Genomic DNA, 11,424 nt, shown 5'->3' with positions numbered 1-11,424 from the left:
AGAAGACATTTATGCAGCCAAGAGACACAAAAAAAATGCTCATCATCACTAGTCATCAGAGAAATGCAAATCAAAACCACAATGAAATACCATCTCACACCAGTTAGAATGGCAATCATTAAAAAGTCAGGAAACAACAGGTGCTGGAGAGGATGTGGAGAAATGGGAATGCTTTTACACTGTTGGTGGGAGTGTAAACCAGTTCAATCATTGTGGAAGATAGTGTGGTGATTCCTCAAGGATCTAGAACTAGAAATACCATTTGACCCAGCGATCCCATTAGTGTGTATATACTCAAATGATTATAAATCATGCTACTGTAAAGACACATGCATACATATGTTTATTGTGGCACTATTCACAATAGCAAAGACTTGGAACCAACCCAAATGTCCATCAGTGATAGACTGGATTAAGAAAATGTAGCACATATACACCACGGAATACTATGGAGCCATAAAAAATGATGAGTTCATGTCCTTTGTAGGGACATGGATGAAGCTGGAAACCATCTTTCTGAGCAAACTATCGCAAGGACAGAAAACCAAACACTGCATGTTCTCACTCATAGGTGGGAACTGAACAATGAGAACACTTGGACACAGGGCGGGGAACATCACACACCGGGGTCTGTCGTGGGGTGGGCGGAGGGGGAAGGGATAGAATTAGGAGAAATACCTAATGTAAATGACGAGTTACTGGGTGCGGCACACCAACATGGCGCATGTATTCATGTGTAACAAACCTGCACGTTGTGCACATTTACCCTAGAACTTAAAGTATAATTAGAAACAGAGGGGAAAAAAACTAAATTATCTACCTAAAAAGGCAAAAATTATATGATTTGGAAAATTTTCTATGTATCTCTTGCTTACAAGAGACACATGGCACATACATAGTAAAAAATATTAAAAACAAAATGATGGAAGAAGATGTACAAGGCTAATATTAATCAGCAATATCCAGTAGCTATATTGATATCAGCCAAAATAGACTTTTGGGAAAATCAAATTTTAGGACAATATTATTAAATATGACTAGACATTTCCTAAAAAAAATATGAAAAATCAACCCACATGTGAAAAGAAGTTAGAAATTAGAGAAACTAAATTAAAACCGCAGTGCAATAAGTGCTTAACAAACCCACTTTTTCACATCAATCTAGAAAAACAATACCAATTATTCGTGAGGATGCAGAGTAGTAGAGTTCTGGTGGGAAAACAGCTTGATACCACTACTTTGGAAAACAACGGGGAATTATCTAATAAAGTAGAAAGTTAACATAACCCATACCTCATCAATTCTATTCGTTTTATTCTAGAGAAATCCACACACTTTTTCAATACAAGACATGTAAAGACGATAGCCTGTGTTCATAATAGCAACAACTTTTAAGCACTCAAATACCCAACTGTCCATTGAGAGAGAATAGATAAATACACTATGATGTTTCCATACTATGGAATACCTTGCAGCAGTGAAAATAAATAAAAAGAAAATAATAGGCATCACCTTGGTTGGCATAGACATGTAAAAATTATTCTAATAGAAATTTGTGAAGAAATACTATATTATTCCACATGTATGATAAGAAATTAAAAAGAGAATAATGTATTTGTGAAAGTGTGACAAAATTTTGAATAAAGGAAAGGTATAATAAACAGAAAATTTATATTGGTTACAGAAGGAGAGAAGAATGAAAATGAAGATTGACAAATGGTAAATATTGTAAATTGAGATATAGTATTTATAATGTTCACTTTCTCATGTCAGGTGTTAGTTTTGTTATTCTTTAGATCATACATGTATTTATATGCTCTTTTGTGTATTCAATATAATACATAATATTTTACAAATAATCAATATATACATAAATAAAGAATGCATAATTAAATAATTAAAAGAATAAACTCAGAGTATTGATGGGAGAACGTGTTTCAGATTCTGTCATCAAGACAGCTAACACTATATATTTCTCCAGTATGAGCTTCAGGAACAGAATTTGACTTCAAAGTCCTTTTTCAATGGGTACCTTCCCATTGAACTTGATAGCCAGACTTGATAGCCAGGACTTGATAGCCAGGATGTCTCTCCAATACAAATTTCTGCTCTTAATAAGATATCAATACATTTTTCTCCAACAGAATTTTTGGGGGTGCCACCTTTCTTAGAACCTAATTATTCTCTTCATATTGACTATTGTGTTCCTTGTCTTGAAAAGTTAAGCTGAAATCTTACAGATGAAAAACAACATTAACAGCAACAAAGCAAACTTGAAATTATAACTTTGAATATCTATGACAGAAAGACACGTTAAGAATATACAGAAACGTAAAACCTTCTTGGGAAACACTGCTTTTGACAATTCAAGTGAGGAATTATCTGGCAAAATAAAATTTTAAAGTGACATTTTAAAGGAGTTCTCCTCATAGAACTTTGCTTCTCTTTTACAGCTGGTTAATTGTAACTTTGATGGACAGTTTGGCATTTAGAATTGAAGGTAGGTTAGTTCATGAAATCAATTACATCCACAGCCGTGTTTTTAATGTACAATTTTACTCTGGTAAGTGTGTTATAGAAAGCATGTGGGCCTCCGTGTCTATTATACACAGTTACTGCTAAGAATGCAGGGACTCAATAAGATATTTTCTCTTTCACACTCTTTGGAAATATACATAATGCAGTACTAATTTCCTTTGTTTTCACCACAATTTTCAAACTTAACTATGTTGATATCAAATAAGCTACTAAATTGACACATTATGAGTTTAATTTTGTATTAACTGAGTGTTTAAAACAGGATTACATTGAAAAAATTGACAATTTTGAAGATTTTTAGATAAAATAGTTTGTCAGGAATGCTTATATATATTTATTTTTCTGTGTATAATACTGGGAACTAATCTTATTCTTTTGCTTCTGTTACATACTCAGTAAAGATTTATTAGATTACCTTAAAATGACAAAAATAAAATTACGTACTATGTATCTACATATTACTCATGGTAATATCTACTTACTTACCCATTGTACAGATATGCTTTAGTTTGAATAGTATACTAATACAAAAATAAAAGTCATAATTTATTTGTTAATTCAAATATGTGAAGAATTGGAGGAAAGAAGATAAGAAAATTAAAACCATTATTGTATTGATATGAACCTAAATACCTGTTTCCTTTGACATTTACTCATTAAGCATTTAATGTATCAGTTGCTATGAAAATTACAGCAATTGATAATACATAGCCCTTGGCCTTAATATACTTTCTAATGTGAGCCAGAGAAGAAAATGAAAATAAATGAATAAATATACAAAATAAACAGAAGGAACTATATCAACATTGTTTGAAGTAATAAATCGAATGTGGTAAGACCTGTGGTTATCTGATTTCAGTTGAGTGGAAATCAGGGCTGTACAAAACTGTTGAAGACTATAAATTCAAGTACAACATCTTACGCAATTATCCATGTGCATTAAAGCACCACTATAATAGTGCTACTGGTTTGTTTAAAATAAACATTTGTGACTATATTTTGGTGAATATATTTGAACAGATTTGTAAAATATGAAGTGTACAAATAAACACATACAATTAAACATAATAGCAACACCACAAACATTTATTTTTTTTATTTTTAGATACAATAATATTTATTTACTCTTTGAATTTTTCCAGCAGAAGTCATTTTATTAATTTTTAAATTTATTTTATTTTTTTAATTATTATTACACTTTAAGTTTTAGGGTACATGTGCACAATGTGCAGGTTAGTTACATATGTATACATGTGCCATGTTGGTGTGCTGCACCCATTAACTCGTCATTTAGCATTAGGTATATCTCCTAATGCTATTCCTCCCCCCTCCCCCCACCCCACAACAGTCCCCAGAGTGTGATGTTCCCCTTCCTGTGTCCATGTGTTCTCATTGTTCAATTCCCACCTATGAGTGAGAACATGCGGTGTTTGGTTTTTTGTCCTTGTGATAGTTTACTGAGAATGATGATTTCTAGTTTCATCCATGTCCCTACAAAGGATATGAACTCATCATTTTTTATGGCTGCATAGTATTCCATGGTGTATATGTGCCACATTTTCTTAATCTAGTCTATCGTTGTTGGACATTTGGGTTGGTTCCAAGTCTTTGCTATTGTGAATAGTGCCACAATAAACATACGTGTGCATGTGTCCTCATAGCAGCATGATTTATAATCCTTTGGGTATATACCCAGTAATGGGATGGCTGGGTCAAATGGTATTTCTAGTTCTAGATCCCTGAGGAATTGCCACACTGACTTCCACAATGGTTGAACTAGTTTACAGTCCCACCAACAGTGTAAAAGTGTTCCTATTTCTCCACATCCTCTCCAGCACCTGTTGTTTCCTGACTCTTTTATGATTGCCATTCTAACTGGTGTGAGATGGTATCTCATTGTGGTTTTGATTTGCATTTCTGTGATGGCCAGTGATGATGAGCATTTTTTCATGTGTCTCTTGGCTGCATAAATGTCTTCTTTTGAGAAGTGTCTGTTCATATCCTTTGCCCACTTTTTGATGGGGTTGTTTGTTTTTTTCTTGTAAATTTGTTTGAGTTAATTGTAGATTCTGGATATTAGCCCTTTGTCAGATGAGTAGGTTGCGAAAATTTTCTCCCATTCTGTAGGTTGCCTGTTCACTCTGATGGTAGTTTCTTTTGCTGTGCAGAAGCTCTTTAGTTTCATTAGATCCCATTTGTCAATTTTGGCTTTTGTTGCCATTGTTTTTGCACCACAAACATTTCACATTACACTGTCTTTATTAGAGGGCTTCTTCTGATGCCTATAGGCCTTTTTACCATTACTATATGCAGTTTTGTGTCTAAAACTTCCTCTTGTTATTAAATTTTTAAAATTTCTTATCTTCTTATGCAGTGTAGTATTTTTACACATGCCTTATGTGCTAGAGTGAAGAGAGAATCTGGTAAAGTATAAGTACATAGCTTTCTTCACATGCACATGCATGTGTTTATATATGGGGGGATATATACATGTGCACAGGCATACATACATGACCACATTATATATGTGTTTCTATATATCCATAAATACATATTTAAAAACATTTAGCAGAACCTAGGCTTTTCTATACATAACATTATGTCACCTTCAAACACAGCCCATTTGACTTCCTCCCTTCCTATTTGGATGCCCTTTATTTCTTTCTGTTGCCTTATTGTTCTGGCTAGGACTTCATTGCTGTGTTGAATAAGAGTAGCGAGAGTGGGCACCCTTGTCTTGTCTCAGTTCTTAGATGAAAAGCTTTCAGCTTTTCCCCTTTCAGTGTGATATGAGTTGTGGGTTTGTCATATATGGCCTTTATTGTGTTGAAGTACTTTCTATTCATACCTAATTTATTGAGAGTTTTTATCATAAAGGGATGTTGAATTTTATCAAATGCTTTTTTCTGCATCTACTAAGATTATCATATTACATTTTGTCCTTAATTCTCTTGAAGTGATGTATCATGTTTATTAATTTGCCCATGTTAAACCATTCTTGCATTCTTGAGTTAAATCTCACTTGGTCATGATGTGTTATTTTTGATGTATTGTTTTATTCAATTTACTAGTATTTTGTTAGGGATATTTGCATCTATGTTCATCGGGATATTGGCCTGTAGTTTCATTTTTATGTTAGTTCCTTGTCTTGTTTTGGTATCAAGGTTTGCTAGCCTCGTAGATAAGTTAGGAAGAGCTCCCTCTACTTCAAATTTTTTGAATAATTTGAGAAGAATTTGTATTAAGTACTTTTTAATGATTCAGTAGAATCCAGCAGTAAAGCCATCCAGTCCTGCAATTTTCCTTCTTTTCTTTTATTCTTCACCTTTTATTTTAAATTCAGGGGTACATGTGCAGAATGTGTAGGTTTGTTACATACGCAAATGTGTGCCATGGTGGTTTGCTGCACAGATCATCCCATTATCCATGTATTAAGCCCAGCATCCATTAGCTATTCTTCCTTATGCTCTCCCTCCCCCAGCCCCTAACAGACCTCAGTGTGTGTTGTTCCCCCCATGTGTCCACATGTTCTCTTTATTCAGCTCCCACTTATAAATGAGACTATGAGGTGTTTGGTTTTCTGTTCCTGTGTTAGTTTTCTCAGGATAATGGCATCCAACTCCATCCATGTCCCTGCGAAGGACATGATCTCATTACCTTCACAGTGTTTATGTACCACATTTTCTCTATCCGTTCTATCATTGATGAGCATTTGGGTTGATTCCATGTCTTGCTATTGTGAATAGTGCTGCAGGGAAAATACATGTGCTTGTTTCTTTACAATAGAATGATTTATATACCTTTGGGTATATACCCAGTAATGGGGTTGCTGGGTCAAATGGTAATTTTGGTCTTATATCTTTATGAATCACCACTCTCTTCCACAATGGTTGAACTAATTTACACTCCCACCAACGGTGTAAATGTGTTCCGTTTTCTCTGCAACCTTGCCAGCATCTGTTGTTTCCTGACTTTTTAATAATTGTCATTCTGACTGGCATGAGATGGTATCTCATTGTGGGTTTGATTTGCATTTCTCTAATGATCAGTGATGTTGAGCTTTTTTTCATATGTTTGTTGGCCACATGAATGTTTTCTTTTGAGAATTGTCATTTATGGCCTTTGCCTTTGGGTTGTTTGTTTTTTCGTTGTACATTTGTTTAAGTTCCTTGTAGACGCTGGATACTAGATCTTTGTCAGGTGGATAGATTGCAAAAATTGTCTCCCACTCAGTAAGTTGTCTGTTCACTCTGGTGATAGTTCATTTTGCTGTGCAGAAGCTCTTTAGTTTAATTAGATCCCATTTCACAAGTTTTTCCTTTGTTGCAATTGCTTTTGGTGTTTTCCTCATGAAGTCTTTGCCCATGCCTATGTCCTGAAACGTATTGCCTAGATTTTTTTCTAGGGTATTTATAGTTTTGAGTTTTACATTTAAGTCTTTAATCTATCTAGAGTTAATTTTTGTATATGGTGTAAGAACCAGCTTAAATTTTCTGCATATGATTAGCGAGTTGTCCCAGCACCATTTATTAAATAGGAAATCCTTTCCCTATTGCTTGTTTTTGTCAGGCTTGTTGCAGATCAGATGGCCGTAGGTGTGCAGTCTTATTTCTGAGTTCTCTATTCTGTTCCATTGGTCTATGTGTCTGTTTTTGTACCAGTACCATGCTGTTTTGGTTACTGTAGCCTTGTGGTATAGTTTGAATTGGGGTAGTGTAATGCCTCTAGCTTTGTTCTTTTTACTTTGGTTTGTCTTGGCTATTTGGGCTGGTTTTTGTTTGTTTGTTTGTTTGTTTGTTTCATATGAATTTATTTATTTTTCTAATTCTGTGAAGAATGTCAATGATAGTTTAATGGGAATAGCATTGAATCTATAAATTACTTTGGGCAGTATGGCCATTTTCATGATATTGATTCTTCCTGTCCATGAGCATGAACAGTCCCGCAATTTTCTTTGTTGAGAGACTTTGTATTACTAATTCAGTCTTATTACTTGTTATGGGTCTCTTTATGTTTTCTACTCCTTCTTGGTTAAATCTTGGTAGATTGTATGTGTACAGGAATTTATTTCCTCTAGGTTTTCAAATTTATTTGTGTATGTTGTTCATGGTAGTAATTCTTGTGGTATCTGTTGTGACGCCTTTTTTTTCATTTCTCATTTTAATTATTTGAGTTTTTTCTTTTTTTCTTAGCTAGTCTTAAGAAACTATTTGTCAATATTATCTTTAAAAAAACAACTTTTTTGTTCTGTTAATCTTCTGTATGTTTTTAGTCTCAATTTCATTTATTTCTGCTCTGATCTTATTTCTTTCCTCCTACTAATTTTGTGTTTGGTTTGTTTTTGCTGTTCTAGTTCTTTAAGATGTATTGTTATGCTGTGTATTTGAAATTTTTCTAGTTTTTTGACATAGGGGAAATGCTTTAGGACATTGCTCAGGGAAAAGTTTTTATAAAAAAGACCTCAAAAACACAGTCAACAAAAGCAAAAACACCCAAAAGGGATTAGATAAAACTAAAAAGCTTCTGCACAGCAACGGGAACAATCACCAGAAAGAAAAGGCAACCTACAAAATGGGAGAAAATATTTGCAAACTGTTTATCCAACAGGGGATTAATATCCCAGACTACACAAGAAATTCAAACATCTCAACAGCAAAAATCAAATAATTCAATTAAAAATGGACAAATAATTTGAACAGACACTTATCAAAAGAAGACATAGAAATGCCCCCAAAATATATATTTTTTAAATGCTCAACATCACTAATCATCAGGAAAATGCAAATCAAAATCACAATGAGGTATCATCTCATCCCAATTAAAATAGATATTGTCAAATAAGGACAAAAAATACTAAATGCCAGCAAGGATGCAGAGAAAAGAAAACTCTTATACATTGTTGGTGTGAATGTAAACCAGCACAGCAGCTATGGAGAACAGTATGGAGGTTCCTTATAAAACTATAAATGCAACTATCATATGATTCAGCAATCCCACTACTGAGTATTTATCCAGAGAAAAAGAAATCAGTATTGAAGAGGCATCTTAACCTCCATGTTTATTGCATTGGTATTCACTATAGCCAAGATACGAAATTAACATAAATGTCCAACAACAGATAAATGGATGAAGTATATGTGGTATGTATATGTACTTTATACTCATATTTTTATGAGTATGTACATTACACTCATTCATAAAAAATAATGAAAATAATGAAATCTTGTCATTTGTGGCAAGTAGGTGGAACTAGAGGTCCTCATGTTAAATGAAATAAGTGAGGAGAAGAGAGTTAAATATTGCAGTTTCACTCAGATACAGAAGCTAAATATAGTTGATCTCATAGAAGTAAAAATTTGAACAGAGGATACTAGAGGCTGGGAAGGGTAGGGAGAAGGAGAAAATACAGATTTGCTAAAGGATACAAAATTACAGTTAAATAGGAGGAATAATTTTTAATGTTCTACAGCATTGTAGGATAACTATAGTTCACAATAACATATCGCATACTTTCAAATACCTAGGAGGATATTGAATATGCCCAACGCAAAGAAATGATAAATGTTTAAGATGATTAATATGCAAATTATCCTGACCTGATCACTATATATTATATGTATCAAAGTATTACTGTGTACTCTATAAGCACATATAATTATTATATGTAAACTAAACAAATGAAAGAAAAAATAGAATCAGAGTTCTTAATACACATGTATATGGTGTGGAAGACAGGAATAGAAACAAGAAATACTGAGGGGTTCAAAGTGTTTCCCTATCTTTTGTTTTGTTTTGTTTTGTTTTTGTTTTTGAGACAAAGTCTCGCTGTGTCACCCAGCCTGGAGTGCAATGGTGCAATCTCGGCTCACTGCAATCCCCGCCTTCCAGGTTCAAGCATTTCTCCTGCCTCAGCCTCCCGAATAGCTGCGATTATAGGCTCCCCCCATCATGCCCAGCTAATTTTTATATTTTTAGTAGAGACAGAGTTTCACCATGTTGGCAAGGCTGGTCTCGAACTCCTGACCTTAGGTGATCAGCCCGCCTCTACCTCCCAAAATGCTGGGATTATAGGCATGAGCCACCATGCCTGGCCTGTTTCTCTATCTTTTTAGGATCATCATCTTATTCTAATTGAGTGGGAAGGAAATGAACTGGAGAATCTAATAAAGGGGTTTGTAACACATACTAAATTGATAAGAGAAATTTCCTTAAGATCCAGTGTTTAATTAAATTGAAAAATTCAGCCAAATTGACAATTTTTTGATTCTTTTTTTCTTGTGTAGAACAATGTATTTTCCTTTGGATATATGCCCAGTAATGGAATTGCTTGGTCGAATGGTAGTTCTATTTTCAGCTCTTTGAGAAATCTCCAAACTGCTTTCCATAGAGGCTGAACTAATTTACATTCCTATCAAAAGTGTGTAAGTGTTCAGGAAGGTAATTTTTTTCACTTTTATTTTATGTTCAGGGATACATGAAAGTCGCAGGTTTGTGATATAGATGAATTGTGTGTCACAGGGGTTTGGTGTACAGATTATTTCACCCAAGTAATAAGCATAGTTTGCATGCAGAAGCTCTTTAGTTTTTTGTTTCTCACCAACCTCCTTCCCTCCACCCTTAAGTAGGCCCTGGTGTCTGTGGTTCCCTTCTGTGTGTCTATATGTACTAAATGTTTGGCTTCCACTTATAAGTGAGAACATGTAGTATTGGATGTTCTGCCCCTATGTTAGTTCACTTACAATAATGACCTCTATCTCCATCTATGTTACTGCAAAGGACATGATCTTGTTCTTGTTCTTTTATGGCTGTGTAGCAGTCCATGATGTGTATGTATACATTTTCTTTATCCAGTCTAATGTTGTTTGGCATTTAGTTTGATTCCATGTCTTTGCTATTGTGAATAGTGCTGCAGTGAACATATATGTGCACGTCTCTTTATAGTAGAACAATTTATATTCCTGTGGGTATATAACTAATAATGGGATTGCTGGGTCAAAGGGCAATTCTGCTTTGGGTTCTCTGAGAAATCACCGAACTGCTTTCCACAATGGCTGAACTATTTTATGACATCCCCGCCAGCAGTGTATAAGCATTTTCTTTCCTCCACAACCTCACCAACATCTGTTATATTTTGACTTTTTAATGATAGCCATTCTGACTGGTGTGAGATGGTAGCTCACTGTGGTTTTGATTTGCATTTCTCTAACGATTAGTGATGTTGAGCATTTGTTTTCATATGATTTTTGGCTGCATGTATGTCTTCTTTTAAAAGGTGTATGTTTATGTCCTTTCCCTACTTTTTAATGGGGTTATTTGTTTTGTTTTGTATGTTTTTTTGTGTGTGTGTGCTTGTTGATTTGTTTAAGTTCCTTATGGATTCTGGATGTTAGACTTTTGTCAGATGCATAATTTACAAATATTTTCTCCCATTCTGCATGTTGTCTGTTTACTCTGTTGATTGTTTCTTTTGCATCCAGAAGCTCTTTAGTTTAATTACATTTCCATTTGTCAAGCTTTGGTTTTGTTGCAATTGCTTTTGGTGCCTTCATCATGAAATATTTGACATGTACTATGTCTAGAATGGTATTTCTTATTCAATAAATGATGCAAGGAAACTGGATAGCCATATGGAGAAGATTGATACTGGGTCCATTCCTTATACTATATACACAAATTAGTTCAAGATCATTTAAGTACTTAAATGTAAAACCAAAAATCTTCTAATTCTTTTAAATTTTCAAGACTATATGAATGGACATTCGTAAATGCATATAAAATGTATCCATCTGCAAACATTTTATCCTAAAAATCCCCCAAATTCTTCACCTTAAAGATGAATAAAATGAGATCCAGAGAGTTTAAGTAATTTACAGTTGTAAATGTAAA

This window comes from Gorilla gorilla, chromosome 11 (genome assembly GCF_029281585.2).
Source record: "Gorilla gorilla gorilla isolate KB3781 chromosome 11, NHGRI_mGorGor1-v2.1_pri, whole genome shotgun sequence".
Taxonomy (NCBI): domain Eukaryota; kingdom Metazoa; phylum Chordata; class Mammalia; order Primates; family Hominidae; genus Gorilla; species Gorilla gorilla.
Note: the sequence above shows the minus strand (reverse complement) of the source record.